The sequence below is a fragment of the Myiozetetes cayanensis genome, unplaced genomic scaffold, assembly GCF_022539395.1.
Source record: "Myiozetetes cayanensis isolate MyiCay16 unplaced genomic scaffold, myiCay2020 scf2-11, whole genome shotgun sequence".
NCBI classification, from domain to species: Eukaryota; Metazoa; Chordata; class Aves; order Passeriformes; family Tyrannidae; genus Myiozetetes; species Myiozetetes cayanensis.
Window position 1 is genome coordinate 53,380,613 of NW_026087411.1, and position 23,821 is coordinate 53,404,433.

The 23,821-nt window shown below is 38.6% G+C and overlaps 1 protein-coding gene and 1 long non-coding RNA gene across 2 annotated transcripts in view; one reads left to right on the forward strand and one right to left on the reverse strand.

Annotated features, from left to right (window-relative positions):
* ZDHHC14 (zinc finger DHHC-type palmitoyltransferase 14) overlaps window positions 1-23,821 on the forward strand; it is a 645,017-nt gene that overhangs the window by 470,783 nt on the left and 150,413 nt on the right. The gene's annotated exons all lie outside the window — the stretch shown is intronic.
* LOC126640434 (uncharacterized) lies at window positions 187-22,878 on the reverse strand. The gene is made up of 4 exons (XR_007629037.1): window positions 22,752-22,878; window positions 21,889-22,105; window positions 18,735-18,940; window positions 187-8,417 (listed from the first exon to the last, which is right to left on the reverse strand). It is a non-coding gene; the product is annotated as an uncharacterized LOC126640434 (long non-coding RNA).

Consider the following 23,821-nt stretch of genomic DNA (forward strand, 5'->3'; position numbering starts at 1 on the left):
CTCCTTCTCATCTTTTACCCCAGAATGATTTATAATTACTAATGAAATACTAATACTACACTATAGTGGAGATTTCCCATTGGCAGATTGTTACAGGCAGGTCCTACTTTGTGCATCTAAAAGACAGCAACACTCTACTTGAAATAATTTATACATATTTATTTATTTATGGAGTATTTTCTCCTGATCAAGTGCATTTCTGAAGATCTTATGTAGACATCTAGTACCACAGGTCTCACTTCTACAAGAAACAATGTACTGTTGATCATCATCATGGCTAGGCTTCACGAACAAAGATTTGAGAAGGGCTCTACCCACACTTGCTACAAGGGTGCTGATGGCTAAAAAGGCCAATGCAAGATAGACAAGTCCGAGTTGCAAAAGGCACAGAGGAAAGTCTCCTTAGATGGTATTGGCAAGACACTGTTCTTTCTGCGCTGTCTTTTCTCCTTGAGAGTGATCCTGCGTGTGTTCTCAAAAGCAGCAGCAGCGTTATAGATGGTGTGTCCCAGGCCTCCCGATTAGAGGCCAGGGTAGACCAATGGTGGTGATCAATATGGCCAAGGCTGAGGGATTGTTTCAGGCAGTCCTTGTATCTCCTCTTCGGGGCTCCTCTCTTGCAGCAGCCAGTGGCAAGTTCCCCATAGAGCACGATCTTAGGGAGGCGGTAGTCCTGCATCCTGGAGACGTGCCCTGCCCAGCACAGCTGTGTTCTCAGCAGCATGGCCTCAATGCTCGTGACTGCTGCCTGTTCAAGGACAGACGTGTTGGTCACATCCAGTGGATGTTTGGGATTGTATGAGAGGCAGCGCTGATGGAAGCGTTCTAAGAGACGCAAGTGGTGCCGGTAAATGACCCATGATTCAGATCCATATAAAAGAGTAGACAGTACAATGGCTCTGTAAATGCTGATCTTTGTACTTTTCTTCAAGTGTTTGTTTCACCAAACTCTTTTATGGAGTTTACTGAAAGCTCTGTATGCCTTCGCTAACCTGTTGTCTATCTCTTTGTCAGTTTTACTATCCAAGGAGATGATGCTTCCCAAATAATTAAAATGCTGGACTGACTTGAGCTCTGATTCGCCAGTGATGATATGGGGATAATGGAAGATTTCCTGAGGTGCAGTTGAGTAGGAAATGTACTGCTGATGATGTCCCAGGAAAGCGCAGCATTAACTTCTTACAAAGCCTACATACTATTCTGATTTTGATCTTTAACTTCTAATCTTTAACAAGTGCACTTTGAATTAGCCATGTCCATTGGAGCATTAGAATTGTTTCCTAATTAGCAAAACTTCCATATTTTGGGTAACTAAAGTCCTAAGTGGGCTTTCTTCAAACTTTGCAAAGCAAAATCCTGTTTCCATTAAGTGAAACTGTTAGCTGCAAAAGGATATATATATATATATATATAAACAGCTTACAAAGAAAAGAAAATAAAATTGTAATTTCTGGGTAAAGTCCACAGTCCAATTCAGATCTCATATTTTTTTAATGACATCATTACTAGCATTCAAGCAGTCCTCAGAAAGAGCGTAAACCAGCTGAATAGCCTTATGTCACTGTCTTACATAGTGTTAAAGGGCAATAGTGAACAGAAAATTAAACATGCATATGTAACATGACACAGTCGCAATGAAGCGTAGCAAAATTTCAGGCTGCCTGTGTGAAAGCTGTGCATCACTGAGATCTGTCTTAATAGCCCTCTCTGTGTAGTTCTGCTGTAGCCTGGATAGAATACTAGATATGTTTTTGATTAATCACATTGCTAGAATGCAGCTGATAAACTAAAGCAAATCCAGAGAATGATAACAGGAAGATGAACTTGCATGAAAAAAAAAATGATCAAGTGTAAGCAACTTAGGGAAACAGTAACTGAGATGAAATATAACAAGTTTTAAATTTTTATAGGATGTAAAGGCTACGGAGAAAGAAAAATTACCTTATTTGTAAAGCAAATACAAAATTAAGAAAAGGACATTAGGAATAATGGAGGGTAATCCCAAAAGGAGAAGCGGAGGACCTATCCATCAGGAATTTAAACGAGTTTTGAGAAGACAATAGAAAATTAATATCAAATACCGTTCTCTGTTATCGGGATTTGGTTTTGGTCATGCAACTGCTTCTCCCTCTTGCTGCCTCTCAGAGAATGAAATAAGTGCTTTATTATTGCTTTCTCACTACAGAGAAGAAGAAAACACATTTCTATTGCCTAGTGAAGCAGCAGTCAAATATTTGTATTTCTGCTTGGAGAAGCATTGTAAGATATTTAACAGGTGAAATACAGCTTTTCACGTGAGGAGAGGTGCCCCTGGTGTTGTCTTCTCATTCTGGAGAAGGAAGTCTCCAGGCAGGGTTCAGATGTGGCATCCTTGAAATACAGAAAATGAGTGCTATAGATCCTGAATATTGTAAGTTTGATACTTTCTGGAAACAAAATATATTTTATAGCTACAAAGTAAATAGATGCAAAGCTATGGTAATATTGTGCCAGATTCCCAAGCACAGCCACAGAATACCTCTCTTTCCAGACATCCTGAGCTTCACTCTCTGCTGCCACAGCCCTCAGTTCAGCCCATTTGGTAGCAACAAGTTCTGCTTTGCCTAGAATGGCTCCAAGTTCTCATTGTGTCTGTCCTCCTTTTCGCTTCATCTGCAGTGCCTGACAATTTTGACTCTCCTGTGTTCCTTTTAGAGTCTTATATGGATATGCTCTCTCATCCACCCTTTATAGCCCTAGTCCTTTCATGATCTTGTTCTATCTGTAATTTTCCTATCACTCCTGCCCTAATATTCATCAGCTTTCTGTGTTTTCTCCTCTGGTGCTTTTTAAAACCATCTAAATTAGATATGTTCACACAGGCAACATTTCGTCAGCACCCTTTTAGCTGGAAAGTGGCTGCACTACAGGAATTTAAATGAATATATTGCCTTTAACTTGAGTGAGGCCAGGATTTCAATCTTACACTTCTCATATTTCTTGACTGTCTCAAAAGCAGGAAATTACAAAGTCCCTAGGCAGTACAAATATAGTTATTTGTGCCATGCAAAATGTTGCCTGGTTATAAGACTATTACTTGGCTTTCCAGTACTACCAGAATACTTTGGCAAGCTTTCTGCAAAGGTTAACAAAAGTTAGATAAATAAGGGCCTGGTGCACTTAGATACTTTATCATTCCATAATATGTCTCGCTAATATCTGTGTATTCAGCCAGAAGAATGTTGGCCATGTTCCTGTCTCATTTCTAAATTCTGGCAAGCTAACTGTAATCAAGGTATTCCTTTTAACAGGATTGATTTAAGGCTAAATGGGGCTCTCTACTCCTTGCAGCTTTGGGTCCTTCAAAAATCAGGGAACACTGAACTTGTGAATAGAACTAGTAGCACTGCAGTTTTTCCCTCACTGACCTTGTTTTCAATCCTTTTTCCATGTTCTTTATGAACTTTCCCTTGCATCCTCTTCTTTTAATATTTGTTACTCTAACTTGTTCTTCCTCATACTTGAAGGCTCTGTGACATTCAGCCCATTTTATCCTTGATGCCTGATTTCTGCTTTCTCTGGTCATACCATCATCTTATCTCTTCCTCTAACCTTGAAGGACAGATTAAGAGAGAGGAATAGAGTCAGATGCTCAGTGTAAATTAATCAGAGAAAGAGAAGAATGAGAGAGCATGAAACAAAAGTGGTTGAGAACACACAAAGAAAGAGGAATAAAAATAACACCTGAAGGAGGAGAGCAAAGAAAAAAAGAAACAAAGGAAAAAAAAAAGGAGGATATATAATATAATTATGGACTGTGATCAAAACGTATATAAAAGAATTGGTCAAACTTTATGCAGAAGGAAAACAAACCCCAGGAAATGTAGGAAAATCAGGGAGACTCCTTACTAGACAAAAGAAATGGGGCAGGAGGAAAAAAAGAAAGAGGTAAGAAAATGAAAGTTCAAAGTTGTTCTATTGCATTGTTTCAGAATTAGATGGAACTGTTACATTCACAAGATCCATACAAGATAATAGACATATAAAGTCATAAAGATTTAATTATTATTTATGCAAGACACATATAATTTTGTCCCTGATTCAACACAGCACTCAAGCACTGCGTTAATTCCCATGAATTCAAGCAAAAATAATTATTTTACTCAAAATGAGTCTACACTCCCTCCAGATTACTCAAGATGTGTTGGTTGAATATCCTGCACTGAGGGTTCGGGATTTGCGTTGTTCAAACATGAGAGTTATCTCAAGGTTTCTCAGTGATTTTAGCAAAATATCTAAATAGGAAAGGGCTTGCAGGAGAAGGTGGAGCTGGGCTGGATAGCTGAGGGCACAACTTTCTGCTCATGTAGCCCCAGGGGGTCAAAGTTACTCTTTCCTTCTTCCTCCCAGCAGCACCTCTTACTGCAGTGTCTCCTTATAGGCCAATCTTGCTGCCTAAAGCTCTGACATAGTGAAAGTAGATGGCATTTTACTGCTATGTAAATAGCCACTTGCTGCTATAGACCAGCCCTGTGCAGTGCTACTGCCTTGCTTTCCTGTGTGCTCCGAACCAGCTTTTGTTCCCCAGGAAAGCTGTGCACCAGGTCTGGCAATGGCAGGTGCACTAACACAGAATTGAAGTTCACAGGATCCTTGTCCAGCTGAGCACTTACACAGCGCTGAGTTTCGTTTTCATCCTTATAGGAGTTCTAGTTCCTTCTTCACCCAACAACCTGTTGGAGATGTCACTGCTTGATATTCCATCGCTGCATGTGCTCTGGGTCTATCGTACAGAGACCAACCAAGAAACTATTCAATATCCACAGTTCTTCTGCACATATAAACTCATATTCTGTATTATAGGAATTGGTCTGGTACCTTCTTTACTCAGGTATGATTTGGTTTTTCAGGCGGGGTTGAGCAAAGCTAGGAGCTGGTTTTGGCTGTGATGAAGTTGCAATCACAATAAAAGTGAATAAACTGAATTCCATCTATTCATAGTCCCCCTCAGCCCAAAGGCATCAAATAAAGGACTCCACAGAAAAGTTCATGCACTAAACCTCACAAACACCTAAGCACAAGCATTTCTAAGAAATCCGGAAATGAATCACATAATATAATGCCCTGGTTACCACCTTGTCATGCAGTGTTCACACCAACTTCCATCGGAATTCAGGGTCACACTGTACTCTGAATATCAAGTCAGTATTTTCTTCCTATTCCCAAGTAAAAAGAGGGTCAATTTTACCCACTGGTCACTAGATGACTACTTGGAAAAACTGAAGCTCTCTTGGACATATGGATCAGGAGTTTTCAGGAGCTTTCGCTTTCAATTGAGCAGAAAGGAAGTTTTTTCAATAGACAACAAGAGAGATAAGAAATCTTGTAATAAAGATTTCAGTTTTCAATGAAATAGGCATCCACACTGGCAGGAAGCAGGTTGAAGGCATACTGGCAGAAGATAAATCCTCCAGCTCCACTTTCCTTATCCCATCTCTGTATCACAATACATTGAGTTGTCATCTGCCATTTGTGTATTCATTCTAATTCTTTCTGCCTTGTTATTCTGTCAATTTCTTAATCTATTTACACTGACTTTATTTTCAGTGTGTCTATTGTGACAGCAAATCCTAGAATTGCCTTGGGTGTTGTCTGAATATGGCCATTATCAAATCATAATGTCTACCCAGATGAGGAACTGTAAAGGCCCTAGGCATCAGTAGGAGTCCTTAACAGCTGCCTGCAGTTTAGACCTGCATATCAATTTCCACCTTGGAGGATCTGCTGAAGTATTATAAGGTGAATAGGCACTATGTGTATTAAAATTTGGATTAGTGGCTCAACCAAAACATTCACTTTCCCTCCCTCTCTCTCTTTCCCTCTGTCTCTCTTTTTTCACATTAATAAACTTGCTATCTCCATCTTTTGTTGGTAAACTATATAAAAATGCAAATGATCCAGAATCCAATTAATTTCTGGAAGGTTGCAGCTGTTTTGGGCCCTATTCACAAAGACATGTGGTGTGCGTGCGTGCGTGTGTGTGTACGCGTGTGTATGCATCTGATTGCTAAGAAAATCAGGCCTTATTATTGAAGCCTTGACTCTCAAAATTTGAGCTATTGTTCATTGCCAGTGCTGATGCAAACAGATAATTTCCAAATTGTATTCCACGTTTATTAAAGTGGTAGAAAATATGACTAATTTCAGACAAAGCTGAGAAAAGGTGGAGCTTGAGAGTTGAAATAGGAGATCTGGGAAATCTGTTTCTATTACAACAAAGAAAAGTTTATCTAATATCTCAAAAAGCATTAATTACTGTGAGGCACAGGCAAACACATTGTGGATTTCTTCATCGGTTTTGTCATTCTTCATTGCTTTATTCTACTACTGTGAGTTGTTTGGTTTCATTTTGTGTTTTGTTTCTAGGGTTTGGAGTTTTTTTTTTTGCTTATAGCTAATGTGTAGTTATGAAATTGAGAACATCCTGGGAATATTTTTCATTACCCCAGCTCAGCCTTTGAACAGAAATTTATCAGGGCCAGACAGTTTGAAGCAACGTATATAATTGTTTCCATCACTGACTGAATTTGGGCAAGACACTTAGGACTGGTTTTTTAATCTATATTTTTATATTAAGGGGCATTTATGGCTGCCCACTTTGCACCTGCAGCTGAAGCAACAAACACCAAAACACACAAAACTCACAACATTGTGAGTAAGCAGGTCTTGATCTCCTGTGTATCTGTTCCCCCACATTACCATGTTATCCATGAGCAACAAAATCAACAGCATCTAATTTTCTATTATATTTATGTCTTCATCTACTCCTGTTTGCCTTCTCTACCGTCTAATACAGGTTCAGCATATTTCTGTCAGTGTGATATTAGTACTCTCTCTCCTCTATGTAATGAAGCCCAAGGGAGTCTAATATCCATGAGACCTCTTCCCCTGTGCTCTTCTGCCTATTTGTTCAAGTTGGCCAACAGCTCAAAATTTAGAGAAGAGAGTGCCAGTGAAGAGAGCCAGGGCTGATGACAGCATGACCAAACACCAGACTGAAAAGGGGACTTTTTCTTAGCTGTAAAAAAAATCTGGGAATCTTATTTCATTTATTCTTAAAACAAGGGTTTGGTATTTTTCTGTAACAGTCAGTAATGAAGTACAGACACCATTGACAACAAAATGTGAACTTAGAAACATAATTTGTCATCGTTAATGTGTTGCAAGCATTTGGTGAAATTTTAGCCATCATGGAAGTCCTACATTTCTGGTACATAGTAGCCTATTAGACACATGTAGAGCAAACCCTTCTGGGTTTATCATAGTCAGCAGCTTCAGCAGTGAGTGCATGCAAGGCTAAATTCAGCCTTGTGCAGAGAGCTCGTGTCAGGTTGAAGCACCATATAAATACCACTTGAGCTCTAAAAATAGAATTCCAAAGTGGAATTTAAAGCCCCGTGATAGTGTCTGGTACAGACAAGAATTTAACAAAGAGGAAACAATTTTTGCCAAGGTTGTGATAGCCTCTTTAAATACAGTCCAGCACCCCTCGATCCTCAGAGGTAGCAATCAGGTCAGCTTCCCCAAGCATGGCTTTTCACTGAATGAGGTGCCGAGGTGCCTTGATTAATAAGAATAGGCTCTTCTATGGGCAATAAACTGAAGGTTGCTCTCTTCCCTGGGAAAGAGCCAAAGCTTTGGATCAGATAACTGGGGTTTTAAGTTAAATATTTTAAAGGCAAAGCTTTTCTTCTTTTCGCTTTGCTGTGGCTGATAATGTACAGAGATAATGCATATTGGGAGCACTGATAACAGAAAGAATAAACAGATCTATAGAAAGAAAAATGGCAGAGAGGCTCCCATTTCAAGCACTGTTCTGGAAAGCCTGGGAGAGGAGAGATACAATCGATAAGGTTATGTGTGGATCAGCTGTAGCTGCTTGTCTTTCTGCCAAAGCAACATGCGACGTTTAAGCCCTGCAGGTAAGCTTACCACTGCAGGGCGAAATCAGTGTGGTAGGCACTGGTTGTAGTCGTGGTGCAGGATACTTTATTTCCACTGTCATGTAATAGTCTCTTTGAATAAAGAGTAGAAAGGGCTCAGGTGATGTCTTCATTGACAAACCCTGAGAAAGCAACAAGAATTCCCAGAATAGCAGCTCTGTTGGAGATACTAGGACAGAGAGCAGTCTTCCCTGCTATTTGCCATATTTTGGAACACAGAAATTATTTCACAAAATTATGCAATATATAAAGTCTTAAAACTGAGAAGGTCCTTGGATGCAAAGGAGAAGCATTTAGAAGAGTGTAAGTAACAGCTCCATCTGGTGATGCCATCTTTATAGCAATTTATTTAAGCGTCTTTTATATAGCCCCCCTGCCTTCCCAGTCTTCTTTCAAATTTAGGTCCTTTTCTTCTTTCCCAGTTGGCATCATTACCTGAAATAATTCAGATTTCATTATAGTGAACAAAGTATAAATATTTCTTTAAGGTAGTGACTACAGTGGAAGATTATTGGAGATCCTGGCAAATTGTCCCAGATCACTAGATAAGGTGATCTCTGTCATAATTCATTTGAGAGTAGAAGGAGGAAAAGTCTCTCCCTCTGGTATAAGAAATGTCCTGTTACAGTAATCAAAGAAAATAGATTGATTCATGTGAGTTAAGAAGAAATATCTGAAACTATATAATTTACTTAAAGGGACTACTTCTCTAAACTGTGCATTGCCTTCTGCCAGCTACTAGTTATCCTTAATTCGTATTGGCATAAAGTTCGAGATACCTACCATTTGTCTGAATTGTATAACACATATGTTATTCATTCCCTCATTTTTCCTCCCTCATCTTAGTTAGTCAACCACGTTTTGAATATCCCAGATGCAGCAATCTTTCAGAAGAATGTAAGATCATATTAAGAACTATTACTAAGACCAAAGGCCCATCTAGGCTCAGCACTGTCTCTGCATGATATTTGCTGTTGCTGCTCTTCAGACTCCAGCTATGTTCATCCTGAATAGATGTAGTCATTATGTTTTGGTAGCTCTCAGTAGGTGATTAATCTACTTGTTTAGTTTCCCCTTTTATTCCCTTCATCCAGATTATCATTAGGCAATGATTTTCACAAGTCTACTATTATTGTATGAAGAAGTGCTTGTGTTTGTTTTGGATGTGGTTCTTAATATCTTCATTTGATGTTCCCTAGTTCTCATGTGGGAAGGGTCCAGGTGTTCCTGATTTCTCAGATTTCTATCATATTCTTATAGGTCATCCTTTTTTTCAGGACTAAGTGTGCTAGCATCTTCTGTTGTAATTGCTGAGTATTTTTTCTTAAAATAATGGCTGCTCTGCAACTTTGATATTTTTTGTTGCTTTCCTCTGAAATTTTCTGTTTTACCTGTATTATTTTTGAAAAAAGGGGACCTGACAGTATTCAGCACACACTGTTCAGTGTGGGGTTGAGTGATGGTTTTCTGTAGCAGCACAGTGATATTCTCTGTTTTGTTCTTCATTTATTTCCTAATGTTTTCTAACATTTGACTTGCCTTCTTGACTGCTATTAAGCATCAGGCTGACATTTTCATAGGACTATCTGTCATAACCCCAGATCTATCTCCTAAGTAGTAATGATCAACTACATCATATTAATATGTGGAGTTAGAATTGGTTTTCCCATGTGCATTGCTTTCCATTTATCTACAGTGAATTTCATTTGTCATTTAATTGCCCAGTCACTCAGACTTACAAGGTTTCTCTGCAGGTTTATTTGGTCGCTGCTTGCCCTTGTTATCTTGAATAGCTCTGTATCCTCATCAAACTTCCTGAACTCCCTACTCACCCACTTTCCCAAATAATTTTTGAATGCATTGACTACCCCAGTTACCAGCTCAGATCCCACTGGAACTCCAAGGGTGAAACACGCTCTATTGCAAAAATTATTAATTCACTTTCCCTCTGTTTTCTATTCTTTAAATAGTTACTTATACATGCAGGAACCTTTTCCTTTATCCCATCACTGCTCAGCTTCCTTAAAAACTTTCTATTGAAGGATTTTTTAGAAGACCTTTAGAAATCCAAGTAAATTATGCCAACGGAGTTAACACATTCACACATCATTCACTCAAGTCAATCTCTTTAGAGAACTACAGTAAATTTGGAAGACAAGACTGTCCATTATAAAAGCCATGTTGGCTTTCCCAAGTGGATCAAATTTACTGCCTACTCTTTCTTAAGCTATTACTAATATTTATAGGTAGTCAAATAATGATACCTTCAGCGTTATTCCAACAAGTATTTCTTGAAACTCTATCTGAGAGGGTTTTTTTGGATGGCTAGGCAGGAAGGTTAATAATATTTTATTTGGTGTATATGCTTTTTCCATGTTGACCCCAGTACTCTGCTACCTTATGGGCACTACAAAGATGGGAGGTCTACTCAGTGTGAAGGAGCTACAGGTATCTACTCTAGCACTCACTCCTTGGAGGTTTGTGCATCAGTGCTCCCACATAGGAGTTCCACGCATCTCTACACACCAAAAAGGTCAGGTCATCTCAAATGACTTAGTGACTTCTGTTACCCCTCAGTTTAGCAATAGGACAGCGGTTCAAAAGATGATGTAAAAGTCTACCTAAAAACATTGTTTGTAATCCTCGCATCTCAAGTGTTATGCTAAATATTTCTGAGTGTTAAACACTGTCACTTTATCTATTTACTTTTTACATTGTGCATAATGCAGCAATAACCTATTGCTTTGTCACAACGTAAATAGAGCACTAGGGACAAGTCTTCTCTGTTAAATCTATCATCATTATATTGAGCCTGGTAGAAAAGACATAGGAACAGTGATGAAAAATGCCAAAGAAAAATAACATTTTGGAGGGTTCGTTCTTTTTCTGTGTGTGTCTGTACCCTATTAATGTGCCATCTGCTTCTAGGATGTACATTCATTTACCATTACAGTGTTCTAACATGATTACCTTTTTCTCCCCTCAAAAGCCACGAAGGGGCTAAATATAGATTTACTTAAAATTCTAGGAAAAGAGACGGTCCTTGCCCTAGACTCAATTGTTCTCTTGATTTTGAGAGCATTACCACTAGCATAAAATGTAATTTACTTTATCTGATGACAGTTTGCTGAACAAGATCTTAAGTTTTAATAGGATCAGGACATAGATGGTAAGTAGAGGGAATGAGAGAAGCATTGTGGGTGGAATTCATCCCACCCCATTACCCCCTCCTTAACTAAGAACAAATTGAGCACAAAGAAGATATTACATCGTATCCAGGAGGTGGGCCAAAGTCAGAGGGCATCAGCACATCCAGTCTCTAGGCTGGAACAGAGTCTGATGCCCTGCTGCATTTCCCCTGGTGCGTTGTTGCCCTGCTGTGGTACACTTGTGAGCTCATTACTCAGATATATGCTTCTCTCCTCTCAATTCACTACTGCACTTCTAATTACCCTCTAGTTTATGATAGCTAGTGTGGGCTCATGCAGTAGCTCAGGGTACCTGTTCTGTAAGCCATCCACCATTTACACAGCAGAACCTTTTCTTTTTATGTCTCATACTATCACAGGCAAATTTCATAGTATGATAAAGCCCTTCACCAATCAAAGCACCAAGTGTTAGAGGAGAAATTGGTTTCTCATTCAGAGTTATGGGACTATTATGACCTCCCACATTACTGCTGGTTCATTTGCAATCAGCTTTTTCATTATCTTTCAGCTACACCGGACCAGAATTATGTTAATTGCCCATTAACTACAGTTGGGTGATTCATTTATTCTTTTAATTTAGAGTATCGAAAATGGATCTAACCTCTATTTTGCTTTTAAAACTTTCTGATACAATCTCTGCCACTACTGAGGTGAAAGTAAAAACAAGACATCAATAAGGCCACGTCCTTCACTGGGTATGGAGCCTCTTTGGACAGCACAATATCCAATATTTCTTGCAAAGTATTTGCAAGGAATGGCAAACAAGGTTTATCAGAAGAATTAATTTCTTTTTCTTTTCTTTTCTGCTGGTATAGATTTTCCTGCTCTTAACTTTGGTTTTCACTTTGATATTTCTACTTATTTTAAAAGAGGTTTGTGCTTCAAAATTATCCTGTACCTAGCAAAAATTTGGATATGCCTATTGCAAACATCTGTGGAGTTTTCTGCAGTTGGGATGTGTGGCCAGTCTCACCCAGGATGAAAGTAGGTGAGAGAGAAGACAGGTGTCAGAGAGGGATGGAGTAATTCGGGCAGCTGGAAGGTCTAGGGAAAAGATAAGAAACTTTGAATTGCAGCAGGAGGAGAAAGGAAGGCCATCTTGGATCACACCGGTATTTTGGTGCAGACAAATTTTGCTGTAGCCAATTTAAATTATTATTTTTAATGGACCAAATCAGATGAGCACTTCAGGGTGGAGGTGCAGCTTTGAAAAATCTGACATTTGAGCATGACAATTTTAATGTTTTTTTAAACTGGAGTTCTTGTGCAAGGAAAAGTAAGAAGCACAAGGAGGGAGCACCGGAGTATGAAAAAGGCAAATAGGTAGTGTTTTACTTTATCATTCCTAGGGGATTTAAAATTACTTAGAATGTTAGATTGCAAATACTATACACTTAAGCTATAATCATTTTCAACTGAAAAATGCAATGGAATGGATGTGGGTTTTAGAGTTACATAGACAGATACATGTATTTATGATGAATGTCTACATTTCACAATACATAAAGTCAAACTTTGTCTTTTTTTATTCCATACTTTTTTCTCCCCACTTTGTAGTACTTTGCTTTAGTATTTTCTTTCTGCAGGCTTTTGTTGTCAATCTTCCTATAGCATCTGTTTTCTTTTCAATTAACTTTTTAATTTCCCCTTCCTACACATCCTCAGACCCTGGCTTTGCAAAGCCTTGTACTAAACTGTTCACATTAAAATCAACTGTATTTTTATCACATGAATTTAGCTAGAATTGCAGGATTATGAAGAAAATGCCAGTGGTTTACTGCTAAACCCTTGTTTTTCAAGAGAATTAATGGAGGTGGGGTGGGTGTGGGGTTTTTTTATTATTATTATGTGGGTTTGTTGTTGTTTGTTTTTTCTTTTTTCTATTTGTTTTCATTTTGTTCTTTATTGCTGTTGTTTTGGTTTGCTTTTGATCTGTTTTTTTTGTTTATTTGTTTGGTTTTGTTTGGGTTTTGGGGTTTTTTGTGGGTTTTTTTGATTGGTTGGTTGGTTGGTTGGTTTTTTTTGGTTAGTTGGTTTGGGGTTTTTTCTCTTTCCTCAGAGAAAGATTTGTAAATAAACTAGAAATGTGTAGATATTTATTTTTCTGAATGCTGTAGGGTTGCCTACACAGGTAATTAAATTTCTGAGGATTATTCATGCCAGTATCATTTTATCAAAAAGATACAGAGCAGAAATACGTTTTATGCTATATTCTCATTTACACATGTTGAATGGTTTACCATGATTTTTCAGTATGGCAAAACCCACGAGATCAATCTGATAGTCAGTGTCACGAAAACCACACATAAAATTCACAAATTTGTTCTCAGTCAGTTGCTGCCCATTACCATGAATTACATCTATGAAAAGAATGTGTGTCTCCCACAGTTGCAGATGCACTTTAGAAGTCCGGGGGTTAACTCAGCATCTTAAAACACGGCTATTGCTTCCAGCAGTCTCTTTAACTTCTGTTTATGTAGCATCACTTCCCAGGCTCGCTCCTGTTCTCCTAATGAAAGGTGTCATCTTTTTGGAAGGGGTAGCAGCCTTGTAGATTAATAATCTCTGAACTGTGACTGCAACATCCTAACTACTTGCCAGTCTTCCAGCATCTTTATAGTGAATGGCACCACCCTGTTCATAAAGTTAAGCAGTATCATGTTGTAAAGACATAAATTCAGGCAAAGGAACAGCTAGAAGGAAGGAATACCACAGATAAGCAGAGCAGCCCCAGCGTGGCTCTGCCTCTCAACATGGGCAAATTTCTTGTAATTACCTTACATTAATACAACTAAATTAGATTAATGAAAGAATGGAACTGCAACAATAAAAAATTATTAGGCTCCAAGAATAGTACTAATTTATCTGCTTTTGCATGGATAGACTGTTTCCCCATTCCACTTTTTAAAAGCCAAGGGTCTAGAAGCACTTAACAAAGCTGGTCAGGTGTATGTCTGCTGGAACTTGTTGATTTTATATACACACAGGTACACATACACACTTAAATTAGCTCAGTTGATTAGAGTATGGTGTTAATAATGCCAAGGTCGTGGATTTAATCCCTATATGGGCAATTCACTTAAGAGTTGGACTAGATGATCCTTAGGGGTCCCTTCCGACTCAAAATATTTTGTGATTCTGTGTTCAGTGCCTTCTGAACTGAAGTTCTACTCCCTGACTGAGATTGATTGATTTAGCCATTCCTGAACTATCTATATTTAATCATCACACTAATCAGTGTTATAATACTGTCTGTGTTGTAAAATATGCAGAATGCAAGATCTGGAGAGAGTTCAACTTTGATTCTGGAATCTCAATTTCATTGCCGATAATTTTCATTTTAAAACGTTAATCTTGATGTCACGTTTTTAATATCATACTTTTCCATGCTTTATTAAGTGTTCAGGTTCGGGTGATACGTTCATTTACCTGTGAATTAGTAAGAAGGGAAAAGGCTGAGATTCCCGGGCTCCGTAAGAAAGGCAGCAGGAAGCAGCTGTTAGAGGAGACCAGCATTTTTCCATATACGGATGCTGCCCTCTGCTGAACAACTGCTATGCTACAGTTTAATTATCTATCCGAGTGTTACTCCTCCGAGTAACTCTTCCCAGGCTCACTGGCGGTGAGAAAGGCAAAAGCAGGTCGCTGTCCTGATTCACGGGTTTGCTTGCTCTGAATACCAGCTACAGTGTTTTCCTGGCTGCCCTCCCCCTGGAAGATACGATGTCTGAGAGACGCCTGTGACTTCCTTGCAAGGCTCTTAAGAACAAAGCAAGGCACGATTACCTCTCCGGCAGGTTTCTGCAGTTCAAGTGCATTGCTCTTTTCCTCTGCTGCTGAGGGGGTTTGTGACAGCAAGTTTAGTTACTTGGGTGCAGACACCGACGGCTACCGGCACATAGCTGTTGGATGAATACAGGGTACAAGGCTGTTATCAAAACCTCAGATTAAATTAAATTGGATAATGTGGCTGCCTGAGTTTTGTCCTGACAGGGAGGGCTACCCTGTGCCTGCCAGAAGAACCGCTATATGGCAGTGACACTGCACAGGGCCCTTCTTACCTTCGTCTCAGCCCTGCACTGACAGAAGAAGCTGATCTAAGTGCTGACTTCCTTGCATCTTTCTTTATTTGCATGGAAAGGATCGGCTTGGGTCTAATTCCACTTCTAGTTCTCATTTTTTCTCTGTAATCTATCCTCAGTCTGTCTTTCTTTGGCAACCTACCCTTTTCAGGGTGACTGTCTAGTTCAAGAGAAAAATAAGTTGAATGGACTTTTCTTTAACATTAGTATCAGCCATTTGAATTTGTAGTTCTGACATTTAAAGATTTCACTGTTCCTGAATTAAGTTTATGCAACATGACTTTTTAGTCATAGTTTAGAGAGTAAGAATAGAGCTGTGAAAGAATGTAACGCAATGCAATCAACATGCCAAAGAGCCAAAAGAAAGTGTAATTTATGCCAATTTGCACTACCTTGATGGGTAAGCCCAGCAGAATATATTAACAAATGATACTTCCACATGATGCCATCTGCTATAGTTTAATGTATAATTATGCCTTTAGTACTGAATACTAAAGAATGGTTTAAAAACCTACAGAACATATCTCAGAATTAAAGTTATTTCTATTGATCCCAATTATGTCTCATAAAGCTTTGCTGATTTTTTTTTGTTTCTTAAAGTATATGCTGTTTTCATAAAGAAACGTTTGATTCTAGTTTGCAGACTTCATAAGCAGAAGGGCTCATAGGAGCCCTCATATTTATCCTGCTGCTGCAATATGTGTTCCTCATATTGAGCAGAAATAAAGCAGGATATTTACTGGATAAGCAGTTATTATTTGTAAAGGTACAAAATTCAGTTTCACATTTTGCGATAAGCAGAGAGCAGCCAGCTTTCTCACAGGACTCAGATCTGATTTTGAATCAGCTTGTGCTATTTTAGAGTTTGCCTCAGAGGCCATATGAAGCCTGTCATTTTAAAATGGCATAAAATATGGAGCTTTTTTATTATTTGAGTTCTAAATAAAGCTTGATGGGATTTAAATCACAGGAAAAATGTGTTCTATCGTCATTAGAAACAAAATTATTTCTACTTTCCCTTATAGCTTCATGTTATTTAACTGTTGTTCTCGTTATCAAAATTTTTGTTTTCCTTCAATTTAGAAAAGTATTGAAAAACAAGTTCCTGAACCTTTCCTAAATAACCAGCACATGCAAAAGATCAGCAGATTCAAAAACTTTGAGTAATTGCTTCCAAGATACAAAAGATGTATTTTAAGCCTTTCAGCTGTAACTTGGACAAATCATTGTGAACATTTTAGAGTATTTTGAGTTGCAATAAATTTTTATCTTTATTGTTTACCTCCAAAGCAAGAAAATAAACCAATGTATTATAATGTTTTGCTGCCAACTGCATAAAGAAATCCTGGAACCTCAACTATGCATTGGGCAAACAAATATATTTGACAATACCTTCCAAATTAAGAAACATGGAGTTGATTGATGCAAAAATAAACAGTAATAGACATGTTACATTAAGACATGGGGACCAAGAGTAAAGAAGTGTTTTTAACAAAGTATTGGAGGAAATCAGAGTAAGAAAACTTTTTTTTGTTTCAGTGTTCAGTTTTTCTTTTAAAAGAATTCTGAGAAAAAATGTTAGAAATGTTACCCAAAGGTGTGTTTGCTATGGATGTATTCATTGCCTTTTAGCACAGATATTTGTTATCTTGTCTAACCTGAAAAAAAACACATGAAAAGTTTCTTTTAAATTCCTGGGCAATACATACTAGCACCAAAGTCAAACTAGTTTATACCAGTAGAGGATCTCATCTGGTTTATAGTATCCTCCTCCTTCATTATCTTTCTTTGTCAAAATATTTTTCCAAGCAGTACTCTAAGTGAAAGAAAATACAAATACTGATACATAGACCTTAGGAAGTAATTAAACAAAGTCAGTTTTCTGAATAAATGGGTGAAAGGTAGCTGTGAATACACTTAGCCTGGAAATCAGAAGACCATTCTCAGTTAGAAGCGAAGCTCATTCTGGAACAGTCTTTCAGTGGGTTTAGTGAGAACAGCAGCAACTAAACTCCTAATTTATGAAATGAAGAATAAAATACAGTCCTTGAAATCACACATTCTTGAGAATCTAGGAGGTCTCTTCCACTGCTGTGTTCCTAGAAATAAGGTATGTATTTGTACCGAGCAGCTGGCTGTAAATGGCCAGTATTTCTTAAACACTTCTTTCCAGTGGTTTTCTACATTAACACCCTCCTCTTAGTAGTATAAGATTAGAATAACCCTCAGGCACCTGTGGATCATGATACCTAGTCTTAAAACCGCAGCCCAGGTTGTGGTTTTGAATTGTGACGTATACACCATAGCACGTGACAATGCTTCTCATTACAGAAGTTTTCTTTAATTAAAGGTAATTTTGCTCTGAATGCTCACCTCCTGAACACCAACTAGAGGAAAGAGTAGATTCCTGAGTGTTGTGTTGAATGGCTCTCCTATGACCTTGAGATATGTCTCCTACCTGCCCTGGATTTCCTCTTTCTCCCTGAATCTTGATAGCACTGTTGGGACCCAGATTTGGATACTTACCTACCTGCTTTCCTTTTTCATTTTTTAAAGTACAAAACCTTCAGGATTATGATCAAACCAACTGTTGAGCTAACTTTGGTTTTGGAAGGTACTGGAAGAGACATCCCCAAGTATGATGCAGAATAATCTCTTGTCCCATAACCAGATCAGCTGTAAAACCTCAATCTGTATATTCTTTTCCTTCTGTGGTACATTTTACAGTGCCTGCAAGTTCTACTGTATTTATAATGTCTCTCTTTTTCCCCATTTGCATTCTAGCAGATTTAAGCAGGCCTAAAGGTCACTCTGCATGTAGCCACAGTAGCTTTTTAAAACCCTTTGAATGCTAATCCAGTTCTGAACTGCTTTGCATTTGCATATTTGCTTAATCAGAAGTGTGTAAGGTCAGCACAGGAGCTTCATTAGGATATTCATAGCTAAAATTGCTCTCCTCATCACTTCTCTTAGTGTTCAGCCCAACTCTGCACAGGTTGCAAACCTCCCTCATGCCCCTGCTGGCAGTGGCAGTGGGGATAAAAACGGATCCAGAAATAAGTGGGAAGGCTGAAACCCTCCAACAAGTAAGGGGTCAGAGAGAGCTCATATATGCCAACCATGTTTTAGGCTGTGCTATTTTAGCTGTTGAGGCAATCAAAACAAAATCTGTTTGGGAAAGCAGAAGGACAAAGCAAAGATAAAGAAGCTAAGAGCTGTAGAGACTGGAAGCAAGTTGTTTTCAAGAAAACTTGATTGTTAAATATCAAGGGTGGAAGAGTGCAGTGGTTCTGGGGCTGGGTTCAAATTTATCCCATGGAATATTCCTTCCAAGGAGGCAGTATTCTTAGAAATCTGCAACACCGTCTAATAACTGAGTGACTCCCACTTGTGTAGCTGTTCTATTCAACATACCAGTGTCTCTGACCAGGCAGAGAAACCGCAACCTCTGCACATCTTACCTTTTAGTGTGTCAGTGGGTCTTCAGGAAGAGGTAGTGTCCTTAGTCTCCTCATCTTTCACATCCATCTGCTGCCCTACTAAGGATTTTCATTTCACTGAGGTCATCATTTAGTCCACATTACTCACACATTGCAAACATCCATTTCTTCTTTCCTCAGCTGCTTTTACTCTGATTTCTTCTACCAGTCACGGATACAAAACCTCACTATTTCATAAAAGAGGAGAGAATTTAGAGGTGGGGAAGAGAAAATTATAACAAATATATTAAGGGAGACAGGTACATGACTATTTTAGAAAACTTAAAACTTATTAACGTCAGGATTTTGTGTTGCAATATATGCCAGACAAACGTTTGACCTTTTGCACCTCTGCCTACCATAGGGGAGGCACGTATCCTTCATGTTCATTTGGATAGCAGGATGCAAAACACCCTTGTGTGATACTTCCCAGACTCATTTCACTATTAACTACACATGTTGACTTCTACAGTGTGATGCAAAATAGCGGAAAAACCCTATTTCAGTCCAAGTGCATGTAGCATGAGACAGATATCCTATTCCAAAATTTTTCCTTACTGTGTGAACAGACAGTCCATTTTTTTTGTGACATCTTAAGAGTTCCAGTAGAGATAGTTAAGGCTTTCAACTTTATATTTCAGAATGAATAGGAGCTCCAGGGATTACAGCTACTGCCCATTAGGGATAACTGCAAAGGCTATTTTGTGAAGATGTTTGAATACTGTATCCTCAAAGAACGGAGATGTTAATAGAAGCTTTCTATTCAAATTTTAAGGGGATGTTACAGTCACTGTAGAGGCAATATAAGAAAACTTGAAATTTTGAGAGTACAAAGCCCATTAAGAGAGTTGAGAGGAATTACAAAACATACATGTAGAAAAAACGAACATCTGCTAAGGATGAGATGGCTTTTTAAATGGAAAGTGGAATAATGCTAACAGATGGCCCACAGGGCAATAAAAAAAGTAGAAGTTAATTCCAAACGTTGTCTTACAGGATGAGATTCTGGTGTTCATTACATAATATTTTGGTAAGATATATTTTTCAAGATTTTCTGAAAATTAATTATTGTATCTCTGCCATTGTCATGTCTTTCTCCCTTTCTTGCCATTTACCCTTCGTCTAAAGCTTTATGTTTCAGTGGTTCAAGCTTCGCCTGTGTTTCGGTGAGATTCCATTGACTGTGGAAATTTTGGTAAAAAAGTGATTAAAGCCTGCAGAATTTAGCTCAATGTGAAAATAACTGTAATGGGTTTTCCTGTCCGTTAAAGTAATGGTTTTTACAATAAAAGACTCCAGATCTCTCATGGTTTGCTTGCCCCAAACTAGTCCCCATCCTCTACCTTGTACCCTGTGCCAGCACAAGCTGAAGAACTGTGATGCACTAGGTCAGGGAACCAGAGCAGCTGGGATAAAAACCTTTTGGGAGAAATTGTTCTTTCAGCTTAAACTGTCACTCAGCTGCACAATTGATGCTGGTAGCTCGGCTGAGGGGATGGTGAAAGACATGGCTGCAGGAAAAAGAGGCTTACTGGCTACTTTCTCATGCAACAGTATTCCCTTGAATGAATGTCCCATTAAAGCCTCAAGTGAAGCTAGAAGCAGTTGTAATAGGAATAAGCAAATGGTTCAAGGTTGGCACATCACTAGAGACAGGTCATAAGTAGAACTAATACATCTTTATTTTAGCCCAAACCATCTCTTTTGTCAGAGCCTAAACCTGGAAGCAATCTGTTTTCTTAACAACATTTGAAGTGACACATAATAGGAAAAAACCCACATCATTCTTGAGAGATTTTTGCCCTTGAAAATATTTGGGCTGAAACTTTCGCAGTCTGTGTGATTTTGAACATCATTATACTCAGACCACTTTTGTAATTTAGCCTTGAATTTGAACAGCCAAATATGAGCTGTGTATGATCTCTTGTCACTATCTGAGCACTGCCTCCTCCACCTGTTAAGTAGGGGCATCTGGCCAATGGGGGAGACGGGATGAGTTGTTTTTCATACAACAGTGTCTAGATTTATGAACCTTTAGTTTGGGATAGATATGTTATTCTTTCCATGATGAAGGTAACAAAGAAAAATTTTCCCTTTTGTTTCTTTTGCTGTAGAAACATATTCTTACCATGCAACTCAAGGATCTCCAATGATTAACAAGACATGATGAAACATTGCAAAAAACTGCATATATGCACAATTAAGCAAGCAAACAGAAAAAAGATGAGATTCTACTGTTAGTTCAAAATTTTCTATAGTTTCCTTTAGATGAAAAACACTCTAGTTTCACTTACACCAGTTGGTCCCTAGACTATTTCAGAAGAAATGTGGGCTTCTCTATTCCAGAAGCATGGGCAATACTGCAATAAGCTGCTGGTGTAATAAAGGATTTTTCAGAACACTTTAGTTTAATGGTAATAGAGCTTACAACAGCTAAGGATCCGGCAACTCACGAAGTATTCTGTCTGTCTAGAGCTCAGCAAGGAAAAGAATTCTGAAATAGAAATCTTTTGATCTTAAAATGACAAGATCTGAATAGTAAAACCCCCTCTCATAAGAAACACAGGCTGTAATTATGGCACATCTATTATTTAAAATGTTCTTGAAAATTCACATAGAAGCTGTTCAAAACAAAGTAAAGCATTAGGTCATGAAGTGGTCTGTAATACTGGGAAATCTATTTTTTAAAAATAAATTTCTGTCTTCTTTACTCAAGCATTTTCTTGCAGTAGTTGCCATGCAATATATAAAATGTTTGGTCCAAATGACTTGATTCTTTCCATGTAAAAATAGATTCTAATTTATTCTATTTTGTTTTAAAGAAGACCCTGTGCATGCATCTGCAAAGTGTTTGATGAGGCTCAGATCTTTCACTTCCTATACAATCTCCTCCCTGGACAGCTGAGCTGTATTTGTGCCTGATGGCTGGCAAATCTGGCAGAGTCACTGCTAACATGTTAGCCACAGCTATTATAAACAAAATTCTGCAATGTAACTGTCTCACAGCAGGCATCAAATAACCTAGGAAAATTAGTGAGCTGGAGCTTAGTCATATTTGATAATTAATGTGTGATGGTTTCCAACCAAAATTAATTTAGTGATGGAGTAAAACATATGGAATAATGCTTAAGCTTACATCAAAGGCAAATACTGAATACATTAGGATACATTATCTCTCCTCTTTCTGGAGTACATTATGTTCTGTTAGGATGTGATGTTCTGAATTTCTGCCTGGGCTTCTCAGAGAATTTGTGTGATGGCTCACAAATGTGTTCCCCAGTGCCCTCCTCTTCAGCACTCTTCCAATTCAACTATCATTTTTTTGTTTCAGATGGGGCATTAACACTCATTATCTGTCAGTGGAATAAAAAAAAAAGAAAACAAAACAAAATCTTTAAGACCCAACAACCTTTTTTTTTTCATATGAAACATCTTTCCTGGGTGACACTTCTGAAGTTATCAGTAGGAAAAGCCTTCAAAGAAAATGGGTATCAAGCCTGAAACATTACATAATGCTGAGTTGAAAGACAAAGTGTTTTCTGGAATTTTAATTTTTTTAAGCAGCTGCCTTTAAGTGAACACAGCCATCACTGTTATAAAATATTCAAAGCTTCATACATATCAAACAGAGACACAGTTACTAGGGCAAACAATCTCACACATCCGTTAAACAAACACTTGGAATTTTTCCTGAGCCCTCTCTGGGTCTTTACAATGCCTCTAGTTTTAATTGATTTTTACCCGGTATCCATTTGCTCTCTATTTTATGGTCATTTCCAACTTTCCAGGGCCCTGCTACCTTTGTGGAAGAACAGGTTGGCATGCACTCATGGGAGCCAGAGATTAAAAGACTTCTCCATGTTAGGTCATTAACCATTCCACTTGCTGTACCATAGCTCATTTTCCCATTCCTAATTGATCACTTCATTGATCAGACATTATGGAGATGGCTTAGTAACCTAAGCCTTAGCTTTGAAACACAGTAGAGACTGCAATTACCTGAAAATCTTCAAGGGTGCCTGCAATTTTCAGACAGTTGGAAGCTCAGTTAATCAAAGATTCTGCCTAATGGAAAGGCGGGAGAAGAGCTGTTTCAGCTGGTTTCCCTGAGGCCAGGACTCTCAAGAGAAATCTGGAGAGAGAACAGAAATGTGAGTATAAAATTTTCTGAGCAAAAGTCTTGTCGGGTACCAGTGCATGTTGAAAGGAGATACAGAAGCCTCTGTCCTGAAGTTAGGTTGGCATACCTGGCACCTGCTGACAGGTGCAACAAGAACACCTGCTGAGCCAACGCCAGCAGTAGGGGTTGTTGCACCCAGGACTTTGAAACGGTTCACAAAAGGCTGTTCTGCCCCCTGTGATCAGCTTCTTTCCTCTGCTCAACACTGTATCTCTTAATATGTACTGTCTGCCTTGTAGGGTCTTGGAGAGTAGAGGGGCTATGGGGTGTTTGCTACATGGGCAGCTGAGGAGACCAAGATGGCACAGGGTTGGGGCAGCTTGCTTAGCCAATCCTCTCCTACAGACACACCTGTGTGAGCTGGGAATTCAGTCACCACGCTGTGCATGTGTGCACACCCGCTCATGTGTGCAGACACTGCCAGGACCTCATGTGTTTTTCTCTTGGAATCCCTTGAAGGGCAATGCATTCCAGGGATGTGGACAGTTTTAAACTGATCACATGCAGTGGCTAACTGGAATTGAGGCAGTAACCAGGACTAAGATAACATGCTGTCAGGCTGCCCTTGTATTACCCTTAGTCCCTTAAAGATGCATCTCTTTCCAGTTTAGATAAACATGACACTAAAATCTGAGGTCTTTACTATTTTCTCTGGCATTGCAAATCCTGACAAATAATGTGTTCTTCTCTACGTGCTAATTATGGCCCTACTGTCAGTTAATATGCATCATGCTACAGGTCATCATCTACTCTGAAGACTGGTTTTCAGTGGTGTGCACATTGTCGTATAGAGGAAAAGATATTTCCCTTTGAAGGCAGTTTATGAATCTTATCAGGCTTCTTCATGATGAAAGGCACTATAGATATATAAGAGATCAAAGCTGTGTAA